The sequence below is a fragment of the Pinus tabuliformis genome, chromosome 5_2, assembly GCF_031772625.1.
Source record: "Pinus tabuliformis cultivar Carrire ecotype Pingquan chromosome 5_2, CPIR1, whole genome shotgun sequence".
NCBI classification, from domain to species: Eukaryota; Viridiplantae; Streptophyta; class Pinopsida; order Pinales; family Pinaceae; genus Pinus; species Pinus tabuliformis.
Genome location: NC_142306.1, coordinates 16,727,288 through 16,740,096, shown reverse-complemented (window position 1 = coordinate 16,740,096; position 12,809 = coordinate 16,727,288). Strand labels below are relative to the sequence as shown.

General features: G+C 40.3%; 1 pseudogene across 1 annotated transcript in view; it reads right to left on the bottom strand.

Moving 5' to 3' along the window:
• The window catches only part of LOC149157263 (sister chromatid cohesion protein PDS5 homolog A-like), a 167,036-nt pseudogene that overhangs the window by 51,764 nt on the left and 102,463 nt on the right, over positions 1–12,809 (bottom strand). Inside the window, exons 6-13 of the transcript XR_016261210.1 lie at positions 9,024–9,158; positions 8,692–8,900; positions 8,306–8,453; positions 8,065–8,202; positions 7,880–7,969; positions 7,041–7,766; positions 6,845–6,933; positions 6,676–6,727 (exon numbers count right to left, since the gene is read on the bottom strand). The product of XR_016261210.1 is annotated as a sister chromatid cohesion protein PDS5 homolog A-like (transcript). The remainder of the gene's footprint in view (positions 1–6,675; positions 6,728–6,844; positions 6,934–7,040; positions 7,767–7,879; positions 7,970–8,064; positions 8,203–8,305; positions 8,454–8,691; positions 8,901–9,023; positions 9,159–12,809) is intronic.

The following is a 12,809-nucleotide window of genomic DNA, read 5'->3' as shown; positions in this document are numbered from 1 at the left end:
AGACAGAGATAGTAAATAAGTGGTTGGAGGGCTACCTGCGCAACTATGTGACCGGGCAGCAGAGAGCGTGCGTGAAGTGGCTACACCTTGGAGAGTAGTGCTACAACAACACTTATCATTTGTCCATAGGTATGTCACTCTTTCGTGCTTTAAATGGTTATGATGCACTAATTTTTGCTGATACGGTCTTTGGAGACAGCATGGCCCCAGGGTCCAAGGACTGGATACAAGAAAGTCAGCATATCCTTATAGCTCTTAAGAATAATTTGCAAAATACTCAAAACTAGCAAAAGTTGTATGCGGACAAGGGTAGAGTTGAGCGGCATTTTCAAATGGGGGGCTTGGTTTTTCTGAGACTTTAGCCATACAAGTAGTCCACACTGAAGCAGAAGGGAGTTGAAAAGTTCAAGCCACGCTTTTATGGACCATACAAGGTGATTCGGCAAGTAGGAATAGTAGCATATGAGTTGGAGCTCCTACAAGAGAGTAAGGTGCACAAAGTATTTCATGTGTCCTGCTTCAAAAAGGCCTTGGGACAACAAGTGATAGCTACTACTGAGTTACCACCCATGGATGATGAGGGGCACTTAGTTTTGGTGTTGAAAGCTATCTTATAGGAGAGAGAAAGGAAGCTCAAGAGCAGCACAATCAAGGAGTTTCTTATGAGATGGAAGGACTTACCTGAGGAGGATGCTACCTGGGAGGGAGAGCAAATTTTGCAGCATCCAGCACTACAGTTGTTTGAGGACAAGCAACATTTGGGAGGGGAGGGCTGTCATGTCTCCAACAAATAATTTTGCTTAGGAGAATTCACAATTTTGCAATTTTGCTAATTGATCAATTTTTTGACTTAGGAGAAAGGGGTTGGAGGCATAAACTAAATTTTTTCAAGGAAAAGGTTACCAACTTAGGAAAAATGAAAAACTAAAGTTGGTGGGTTGTGGGGGCCACCCAAAGAGGGAAATTGAACCCCTTGGAGAAATTCGCACCACAAGAGGAAGAAGGAAAAAGGAGGGAGTGGGTGGGTTCAAACTAGTGGGCCCACAAGGAAGATCAGGGGCAGCAAGTATAAATAGGAGAAGCAAACTCATTTTTGGGGTTCTTGGATTGTGCATTTTCAGTGTTTTCTTGAGTTGTTTAGCCAAGTCAGCTGGTGCTGCTTAGCAGAGGGATTTTCAAACGGAAAATCCCAACTCTCTTTTGGTGAACCCAGTGTGTCACCCTAGGTGAGAATTTCAGAGCTCGGAGGTGATCGATTTCCATCTATTGTGAGCCCATTTCTCTACTGGTTCAACTAGTGCATGTTCCTTGGAGGATGCAGTAGCAGAAGTTCGTGGTGCTTGGAGGAGGTGATTTCTGGGGAGTTACACTTCAGGAATTTGCAGATAATTTCCTTGGAGGGGGACGAAGCACCTGGAAGAATTTCAGAATTAGAGATTGTTGCTCCTAAGAGAGCTGAATTTGGCCACTCTAGGGCCTGTGCAGGGGTGTTTCTGGGTCAAGCTGTGGCGCAGGGATTGAGGGGAGTTTGAGCTGAATTTGGGGGCAGGAATTTCATCCACATTCCTGCAAACAATCTTGCAGAGAATTTCCAGCCAATTGAGGAAGGTTTTGGCACAGAACTTGGCATCATTTATGGGCTGGACGTTGGGCCAACAGTTGGAGGAGAACACACTAAATTTGGGTAATTCCGAGCAGCCAGAATAAGCCCAAGAGTTTTCTGGGTTTTGTTGGCTATGTGTTGAGGAGCTCAGTCCTAATTTTGCAGATTTTTTGGAGCAGGTTTGAAGCCCCAAATCACAGATTTCCACTAGTAGCAGTTGCAGAAAATTTCTGAGCAGAGCGTACAGCCAGTCTAGCCATTTCCAGCAAGGAGATTTACACATATTCACCTAGGTATTTCATGCTTGTTGTAGCAAGCCCAGGTGTTCTCATTCCATCTCCTATTGTACACAGATTGACTTATAATTTGCAATAAAATAGCTCATAAATATTGTTCCTGCTCAATGGTGTTCAAATTGTCTTTGCATGTGTGAAATTTTCAGTTGCATGTTCCATTTATTTGCTGTAGCTTAGTTCATGTTCTTGCTATTCATTGTATTTCCCTAAGTATAATATTACACTAATCTAGCCAAATTTGATGATAGATTAAAATCTCTTTGTTCGAGGCTATGTTGCGGGGGAGCGCCCCCCCTCGAACCCGCTCCCGAATCGCGCTCCAGGCGGGAGCGCGCTCCCTCAAAAAAATTTGCGCTCCCTGGTCTGTTAGGAATCGTTATAGGGAGCGATCGCTCCGGCGCTCCCGGAGCGATTTTTAACGCCCGGGAATGATCAGGGAGCGATCGCTCCCGGGCGTTAAAAATCGCTCCGGGAGCAATTCGCGTGGGGCCGGGAGCGGGTCAGCGGAAAAAAATTCAGCGGACCCGAAAAAAAAAAAAAAAAAATAAAAAAAATAAAAAAAAAAAAAATAAAATAAATAAATAAAATAAAATAAAATAAAATTTTTAAAAAAAATTTGGTTTTAAAAGGCCAATGGGCCAAAAACATATTCATTGTTACTTCATTGAGCTTGAGTTTGGCGCTGGAGCAAGAGCAAAGGAGCGAGGAGCAAGTGCCAAGGAGCGAGGAGCAAGTGCCAAGGAGCGAGGAGCAAGCCTACAGAGGTAAGTAACTTAGTAATTTATTTAGTTTAGTTGGTTAGGTAGTAATTTAGTTAATTTAATTTAGCTTATTGAGTTTAAAAATCATGTATTTAAATTAAATTAATAAACTAAATTAATTAATCCCAATAAATTAAATTAATTTGCAGATTCAAGAATCAAAACCCTACAAACATCAAACACCATGGACCTGGCTATATTTCTTGGCATTTTCCTCTTCCTGGTCCCTTTTATGGTTATTATGGTGCTGGAGAGTAGGAAATGGAGGGGCCAGCCCCAAACTGAAGAGGGGGATGAAGAAGCCGGAGAAAGTCAAATGGGTGAAAACCTCGGTGAGGAGGAGCTGGAGGAGGGTGAACATGACCCTCAAAAAACTAAACAAGACCAAACTCTATTGTGGAAATATGTTAACAGGGCTGAAACAGGGAGAGGGGTTGGAACCACTAAATTTCATTGCCCCCATTGCAACACTGATTACACAGGTTCATAATCACGTGCTAGAAGACACCTCTGCGGGAAAAGGCCATGGGATGGAGAGAAACAAATAGGAATCAAAACTTGTACAGCGGTGTCAGCAGCGGAGAGAGCCAAATACATAAGGGAAGAGGAGGAAGCCCAATACAGAACAAAAAAATCAAGGGGTTTCTTTGAACCAAGCTCACAATCACAAAAAACTCCTTCAGCATCCTCCCAAGGCAGTGGATATGGACATGGAGGCACAGGGTCATCATCTTTAAGGCGTAGAACCATATCAGATTTCCTTGATGAGGGGTGTAGGAATGATGTGGATTAAAAAGTTTACAGGTTTCTCTATGCATGTGGGATACCATTCAATGTTCTTCACTCACCTTATTGGCACGAAATGGTTTCTGCCATAAATGATTCCCCTAAAGGATACAAGAGCCCTAGGTATGACAAGGCAAGAACCGTTGGCCTTGATCATGAAAAAGCAAAAATATCACATTCTTTGAATAAAATGACAAGTTCTTGGACTGACCATGGGGTGTCCATTGTATCTGATGGATGGACAAATGTAATAGGCAAGCCATTGATAAGTGTTCTTGCTGTGTCGGTTAGTGGTCCCATCTTTCTAGCTGCACATGATTACTCAGACAAGTTTAAGACCGCCATCAACAATGCAGAAGCATTACTTGAAACAATTGAGCGTATTGGCCCATACAATGTCATCCAAGTCATCACTGATAATGCTCCTAATTGTAAGGCAGCAGGAGCAATTATTGAGGATAAAAACCCCAACATATTTTGGTCTGGATGTTTGGTTCACACATTGAACCCTCTGTTGCATGATATTGTCAAAAACAAAAATGAACAATACCAATGGATTGGTAATTTGTACAAGAAAGGCAAACAAATGATAAAATTTATTACAAATCATAGCAATATCCATGGCCTTTTCCGCAGTCACTCGAGATTGGAGTTGTTGAAGATTGCGAAGACTAGATTTGGTAGCTATTACCTCACCTTCAGGCGCCTTTTGAAGGTAAGAGAGGCATTAGCTAGCATGGTATCAAGTCCACATTGGCAGGTGTTAAAGGAAAGGGCTACAAATGTAGCTGACATGGCAGGTTTTGAAATGGTGGAGGAGGCCGCTCTTGATGGGCAGTTTTGGACAAGTGTGAGGCAGGTATTGGATTTCACCAAGCCAATTTATCACATGATTCGGTTTGCAGATACAAACAAACCAGTGATTGGCGAGGTGTATGAGCAAATGGATACCATGTTGGGGGAAATAAAAGACATTGTTCATAATAGAGATCCCAACTTGTACAAACTGATTCATGATTGTGTGTGTGAACGGTGGAATAGGCTTAACCTTCCACTACAGTGCTTGGCGTATATCCTTATGCCAAAATACTACCCTACATCTTGGTTGGGCCAACCTGCAGCAAGGGGTGGGGTTAGGACCAAACCCCATTTAAATCCAGAGGTAACTAAAGGATATTTGGAAGCATTAGAAAAGTTGGTACCTGACAGGGAGGAATGTGCAGCTGTGCGCCTTGAAATAGGCAAATACTTCAGTGGCACTGGTTTGTATGGTAACTTCCATGCAATGGACGACAAAGATAAATTTGAATCTCTCACATGGTGGGAAACATATGGCGGCCACGGACTTTTGCCAAAATTGGCAAAAAAAGTTCTTTCACAGGTTGTAAATTCATCTTCTGCAGAGAGGTGTTGGAGCACCCACAGCTATATACATAATGTGAAAAGAAACAGACTCAATGAAAACCGAGCAGAAAACTTGGTTTATGTGCACTACAACTTGAGGTTGTTGAGTCATTACTGTGATCGGGCTAATGAGGATCCCACATATAAAATTTGGGACAATCACCCAGAGGATGACAATTTGGAGGATGGCATTGTACATATTGAAGAACTAGAAGAGGAACTTGTAAGGGATGAAAATGAAGCAGCAGCCATGCCACCTCCACCTCCACCTCCACCATCCAGTAGCAGTGCTCGAGGTCCGAGTCTTGTTCCTTTGCTGTCGCCACCTCCATCTACACCCTTGCGTGGAGGTTCTAGTTCTGGTCGTCGGTCTGTGCGGGAGACTCCTAGAAGACCACCACGACCTGCTTATACTCCTGGAGACTCTCATGGCAAGGGCCACATGTAGATTTACAGTTTACTTGTCTTTTTTAGTTTCTATTAGACTTTAGTTTTCATAACTGTTGAGTTTTGAGTCCTTGACTCTTGACTCTTGACTCTTTCATATCATAATGATATTTTTTGTAAACATTATATCACTGTGACAATGAAAATTTGAAGTTTGAAGTTGGGCCTTGGCAATTATAGCTCATTGGTAATGATTGTGAATTATGAATATGATGCTTTGTGAAAGACTAAAGTTGTTTCATTTCATCTCATTATTCATGTTTCATTTTATAAATTTTTAACATTTCATATCGTGTTAACAGTTAGAAGTTAGGACTTAGAAATATCTTCGATATTACTTCTTGTAATGGTTAAACTTAGCTTACAAGTACAACTTTGGTGATCAATGATGATAAATGTTATTGAATTTTCAATTCTGAAAGCTTGAAGTTGAAACTTTAAGATTGAATTTGATGAATCATGATTTATAAGACTCAATATGTTGCAGTTGTAATATGTATTTTACTAACTTGTGGACATGGTTGATGACGATTATAATTTCTAGATGATTGATGTGATATGGTTCAATGATCAATCTATGTTTTTTTATGTTTTTTATGTCTAATTCATCATTCTACATGTTTTTGTTGACATATATGTATCAAAAATTAAAAAATATAAAAAATATATATATTTTTAAAAATTCGCTCCCAAACCAGGAGCTTCTGAAAATGGTCGCTCCCGCTCCCGTTTTCGCTCCCACTCCCGCTCCCAAGTAACATTGGTTCGAGGCGTCTTGCATGCTAAGTCACATGATTACTACAAACCTTGAGCTGATATTGGCTTTACCCCTGTAGGTTATCCAGACACTTTCCATTTTGCTCATTTGTATTTACTGGTTATAATAGACTGAAAAAAACTCACAATTTAGATTTATCATATAATATATGTACATGCATAATCCCAGCACAGCTGACTGGCGACAGAACATGAGTTATCCCACATGATTACTACAGACCTTGAATTAATTCTAGTAAGACCTCAAAATAATCTAGCCTAACCAAATTTTATAATAGATTAACTTCTCTTTGTCCTATATGTCATGAAAGTTGCATGTTGTTTTTTTCTTTTGGCATTTGTTTTCCTTGATCATAAAAAATGTATTGCCTCATTACCTTTTGTTGACAGATGTTGATAGTCGATTACAAAAACGTACCAATAAAATTTGGATTATTGAAAAGACACATGAGATTTAGCACCCGTATCTAATATTGTTATCTGTGAAACAGTTAAATCCAGTGTCTAACTTCTGAATAACGGCACACTCGTAAATGAACAAACCCGGAAGTTCAGGATACACATCATCAACATACATGTAAAGTTTGACTTTGTAGCCTACCTTATGGGTGTTGTTTGCAGGATCAAAATTGTTTATGTTTCCATAACGGAACCTGCAACAAAGCACAAAATTTATAGTGTAAATACCTGTACAAAACTAGCAAGGTATATATCCACAGTTAAGAACAAAATGATAGAATCACCACATGTTCAATCAATGCAATATTTACCTTCTATCAACTGGCCACCATAGTTTTATTCGCTTTCCAACAAGTGTCTCATCCCCTTCCCTATCTTTCTCAACCTTCCATTCAGGAGACTGCTAAAAAGTTTCATGTCAGGTGGATGGCCAAAAAAGCAATAAACAAAAGCTGTTGTATTTCGTAAGAATGAAGATTGGTGTTTTATAACAATCAATTTCTCTACCTTGCTATGATCTTCCACTGGAGTTTTGAAGCCTTGGACTGCTCCCTTAGCCATTTTCTCTGTGGCCTCGTTAGAAGGGACATCTTCATCAGTTTTTTTTATATGTTCTTCACTTTTTCGCCCATTCCTTATACTTTGGCTTCGTTGACAGACATCTTGCAATGTTTTTCGACTGTAGCATGACCTTCTGGGAGCTTCTACAATTTCATCTTGCACCCAATCTTCATTGCTTTTGTTGATCATAAATTCCTGGGCATCAACAGAAACGTCTTCATAATGGTGGTTTTCCTCATCTGCTATTGTATTTGATGGAGAAACTCTCCCCACAAAATCTTGATTCTGTACCTCTACCTCTGACTGTTGCTTCTTGGAATTCATTGACATCAAGTTGACACCATGCACAGGTTGGATTCTCTCATGTTCCGTTCCAGGTTGAGCCTTCTTGGGCCTCCCTCTTTTCCGTTCATGCACCAAACCTTCATTGGCATCTTCCTTTGACCTAGACTCACCCTGGTATCTAGATTTTGAGCTTCGAAGCCGTTTACTTCCATGAGACTTACTTTCCTGATCTACCTGTGAATCCTCTTTTCCCTGTTCTTCACTGGTCATCAAAGTGACACCCATCCTGTTTGGCTTTTGACATGACTTCTCTGAATCATGTAGAATTTCTTCTCTGGAAGAATCTGCCCAGTTTCTTCTAGTTCGTTTTACAAGGGGACTTGATGGCTAATAACAATTAATAAAAAAAAGGCTTAAATAACTAGTGAAGTAAGAGATAATAATACAAATGATTGAGCTTGAAGGAAGACCAGACTTCTAAGACATATTTGAAATGCTACCTGAGAAGAATGTGACATATTCCCAGCATGTAAAAACCTTGTGAATAACTCCCTGTCAGCTAGGCAATGTGGTAGAGAGCTTCCATCTGTCTGCACAAACAAACATGTATAATAGAAGCATAATTTGCATAACTTATTTATCTTGGCATAATAATGATATCTACATTCTTCAGTTCATAGCAGACCTTCTCTTCATTTCCTTCACAAACTTTGTAAAACTGAGAAGGCAAGGGTGTCCCTCCAGGAATACGACCAGAGGAGTTTTTTTTGTGTCCCAAATTCTTTGCAATAATGATGCCAATGTCACAGAGTACATAAAGATTCTGCACATACATGCTATTAAACATAAGGCATTGATATCCATGCTATGCCCATTGCTAGACTTTTATTATATAAGGAAAATATGACACAGAAAAAGCAGCTTACATTAGTGAAATGTTTATCTACTGCATCTTCAGCTCTTTTTATTGCACGGAAAATAGCTAGGATGGATGATAAGTTATCTATATCATCCTTTCTAGTACTGTCACTACGATCTTGGCAGAATAATGCCTGGAGATAAAATAGCAACTGCCTGCATAGAAATTAAGAAATGGTATAGCTCATTCATAAAAGCATATAATCTGTCATATGAATACATAGACAATCAAAATTGCAAATGCTGAGACAGAAACCTAAACTTCCAATGCATATGTTCAAACTCTGTTCTCTAATGAACAAAAATCCTTTCAATTATGTTCCTTCCGATGACGCATATACAACCACGCAGATGCAAAAATTTCTTGGCCAGAATGTATTAATCAAGATGAAACCTATAAAACGGTTCATAAGCTTCTTTGCTTTCAGCATCACTTCCCATTGGGAAGGTTGGATGATGTCCAAGAACGTGAACCAAGTATGTCAGAACATATTCTGGGTATATAGTAAGTGATGCTCCTTCCATTTGTTTAGGTGCAGATGATTGACAGAGTAAAGCTTCACGATGATAAGTTTCAACAAAATCTGCTAGGTACTTTTTTGCCTGGAGTAAGGTGACACATAATAAGATATCTTTCAAAAAAATGGGTTTTGAAATACTCTACACAATAACTTGGAAAAGGAGCACAACAAGATGAACAAAGACAAAACAGTAATGCAAGCCTACATCTGCCTGAACATCTTTGACATCATCCGAAGCAGCCAATGCAAAGGCAGAAGCATATTTGTTACTGATTGTATGCCCTTTGAGGCACTGGTGAACTTTATCTAAGAACCTCCGTCGCACATGAACTGATGGATCCTGTGAATCAAGCAAAGAATTTGTATGTCTTATTCAAAACCAACAAGATATACAAATGAAAGCGATGATAAAATTAATATCACGAAGTGGTCATAACATGGTGTTTATCAAGCAAAGAATTTGTCTGTTTTATTCAAAATCAACGAGTTAAACAAATGAAAAAGACGATAGAATTAATATAGTGTAATGGTCATACCACTGTATTTTACTTAGGAGTCCGCATTAGGCAATAGATTGCCATACAACATGTCGTAATAAAGTCTGAATTCACATCACTAGGAGCTAAGAAATGTAATAAATGAGGAATTTATTATGTCACAATCCAATGCTAGATAGTTGTACTGGATATAATCTCCTTGAGACTGTTGTACTTCTAAGTTCTAACATTACTAACTCATCATTACAATGTTCTCCCTCTTCTTTTACAACTCTGTCAAATTTGTTAAATTTCTAATTCGTTATATGAGATCTACACAAAGATTTACCCCATGGCTGAAACTGAAAACATTAAGAAATATAAATCAATGTAATGTCCCAAACGGGATAATCTGCTAATTATGCAGAAATTTACTCAACCCAAAATTTCACCGTAAAATCAACATTCTATTAACAGAAGATTGCCATGTAAATAATCTCATTTTAATTATTATAGATAAACTGGGTTACATGCAAATACAACCAATATAGCTGAGATGAAAAGCTGGCCTCGACAAATCTGCTGCACCGGCCTCCCAAAACTGCACTGAAATCAATCATTGCACCTGTGAACTCTGGCTGAATCCACCAAGGAGATGAGGTGGGTTTCTGTCCACTCTCACCAAAATCACCCGAGGGTTTCCGTCTTGGGGCTACCCATGAAGTAGAGAACCAAGTTCTCAACCTCTCATACAAGAAGTAATGTCAAATCCAAGATGTCCTCCAATGGCCTCCTACTCCTCCTCCTCCTTTATAGATCTTACATGGCCTCCTCCTCCTCAACATTCTATTAACAGAAGATTGCCATGTAAGATATAACATATAGAGTGCATGCAATTTCATAACACAATAAGCAGAAAATAATCTCATTTTAATTATTATAGATAAACTGGGTTACATGCAAATACAACCAATATAGCTGAGAGATGAAAAGCTGGCCTCGACAAATCTGCTGCACCGGCCTCCCAAAACTGAACTGAAATCAATCATTGCACCTGTGAACTCTCGCTGAATCCACCAAGGAGATGAGGTGGGTTTCTGTCCACTCTCATCAAAATCACCCGAGGGTTTCCGTCTTGGGGCTACCCATGAAGTAGAGCACCAGGTTCTCAACCTCTCATACAAGAAGTAATGTCAAATACAAGATGTCCTCCAATGGGCTCCTCCTCCTCCTCCTCCGTTATAGATCTGATGGACTCCTATTTTATTATTATTTTATTCATGGAGCACTTTTCCCTTTTTTATTTCAATTAAAATATTATTTTTAATGCGAGAAAAGGGTAAATTGGCCACCATGTCTCCGCAGGTCACTGCAACTCACATCTAACCATTCCATCTGTTGGAATTTTTAAGTTTAACCCGTTAGAAATTCTTCCTGTACTATCTGGTTTATTTCTTCCTACTTGTTTAATTACTTAACAAGTTATTTACCATGTAAATACTGAAAATAAACACAAGTACAGTATCAACATCTACAGATCATCAACTGAAAGAAAACAAGCACACAAGTGACATTGTTATTTTTGGACCAACGGCCCCGAAAAAACCCAATGCGGGAAAACCGGTGCAACTATTCAGAGAGTTTTATTATTATGCAGTTTTCATAATACAACTAGGGTGCCAGAAATGGCTCACCCAACAAAGAAGGCCCTCGGCATTAGTACCTCTCCTCGAAGACAAATATTCCAGCTGATTAATCATCAGATGAACAATCCCATAGCAACAATTGCAGCGCCCACTGCTCTGCGTCACTCTGTTAGGGATTGCGTCACCCTACCCGACTCACCAGCTCCCAATCTGTCCCACGAAATCCTTCCATCGCTGCCTCTTGGCCCTGCATCAGCTCTACTAGCCTCTGCATCAACTTCTGGAGCTTCTGCGTCTTACACGCAGGCCTCTCCTAGCTCTACGCAGCGCCTGGCTGCCTCTGCGTAGCACCCAACTGCCTCTGCGTAGCACCCAGCTACCTCTATGTCAACCTCTCTGGGCTCTACATTCTCTCTCTGGTACCAACTCTGCCTCTCTGCTATGTATTCACTGCCCCTCGCTACTAATCACTGATTCTATCTCTCTTATCAAGCCCCGCTCTGGTGTGCTCTCCAACTGACCCTCAAGCCTCCTCTTATACTTTTTTCATTGGTCCACGAACAGTGGAGATTAAATCTCTAATCAACGGCTAAGATTAGATTTGGCTTGATCCATGACATTTGGAACCTTCTAACCCAGTGTTATATTAATAGCCATTAATATTTTATTTTTCCTCAGTTTAGACTTAGGAACTCCATAAAAAATATTAATTATTTTAATATCTCCCGAAACGGTTAGAATATTCCCAAACCATTTCTGGGTCTTGGAGATCTCATGTGCTTTAACCTCTCCACCAATTTTCATGGCTAGAGCACATTCGATGCTACCCCAAATCAACACCATCATGTAGATCTTCTCGTTCTGTTCCAACGAGCTATTACACTAAGGCGTTCTATCAAGTATTCCTCTCAGAATGCCACCTTAAGCATAATTAATTGAGTCAGGCCCAATAATAACAACGTTTTCTCAAAGTTGTCGAAATGCACCAGAACGAAAGGCAAATTGTGCGGATGATGGAATATACCAAACGAATGCCATCGGACCTCATAGAAACTCCTCAAAACCCCTCTAAAAGCCCTTGGGCCCGCTGATGACACCAACCTGCACCTGTGACCTGTCTACCCCCAACTCTGAAAGTCCATCCTAACCATGTCATAAGGAACACCAGAAAAAGGAACATTACAAATCCTCCCACCCCGAGATTGCTTGCCCTCAAGCAATCCAAACTTGTGGATTGATCTGTTGGCCCAACGCAACTGAAACCTAATGCCCAGATCCCATACGAACCACTAGGTGATGCTCTTCCTCTGTGTCAACCCATCATGAACGGACCCTTCAATGCTTGGATCCCAAATTGATCTTTGACTGTACCTAACATCAACCAATCCTCTTGGATCCCAATGCCACCATGGCCAATCATCGTCCAAGTGCCATGGCTCAGACTGTGCTCTGTCTCCAGCTATAGTTGTTGCTCCATAAAGCGAATACCAACTCATCAGCTCTCTCAAATCCCACCTCTGGCATAGGCCAAGGACAATCCCACTCTGTTAATGTTGGGCTAGTGCTACTGAAATGCTAATGAACAGTCAATGCACATCCCACTACCCACTAAAACACATATTAACCCTCTCATCTAAGCAGCCCTGTTGTACTGTGGCCCAGACTAAGGTTGATACTCCATGAAAAGGATACCAACTCATGATCTCTCGCCAATACATCCTATGTGATATTCCCACTTACCAATATTGCTAAGGGGAGATATCAATTTTGCCCAATTTTAGATAAATTCGCACTTGCACTTAAGAAATGTGGGTTTAGAGGTCGCACATGAATTTTTGAGTTAAAGGGAAGCCCAAACATTAGAGGAAG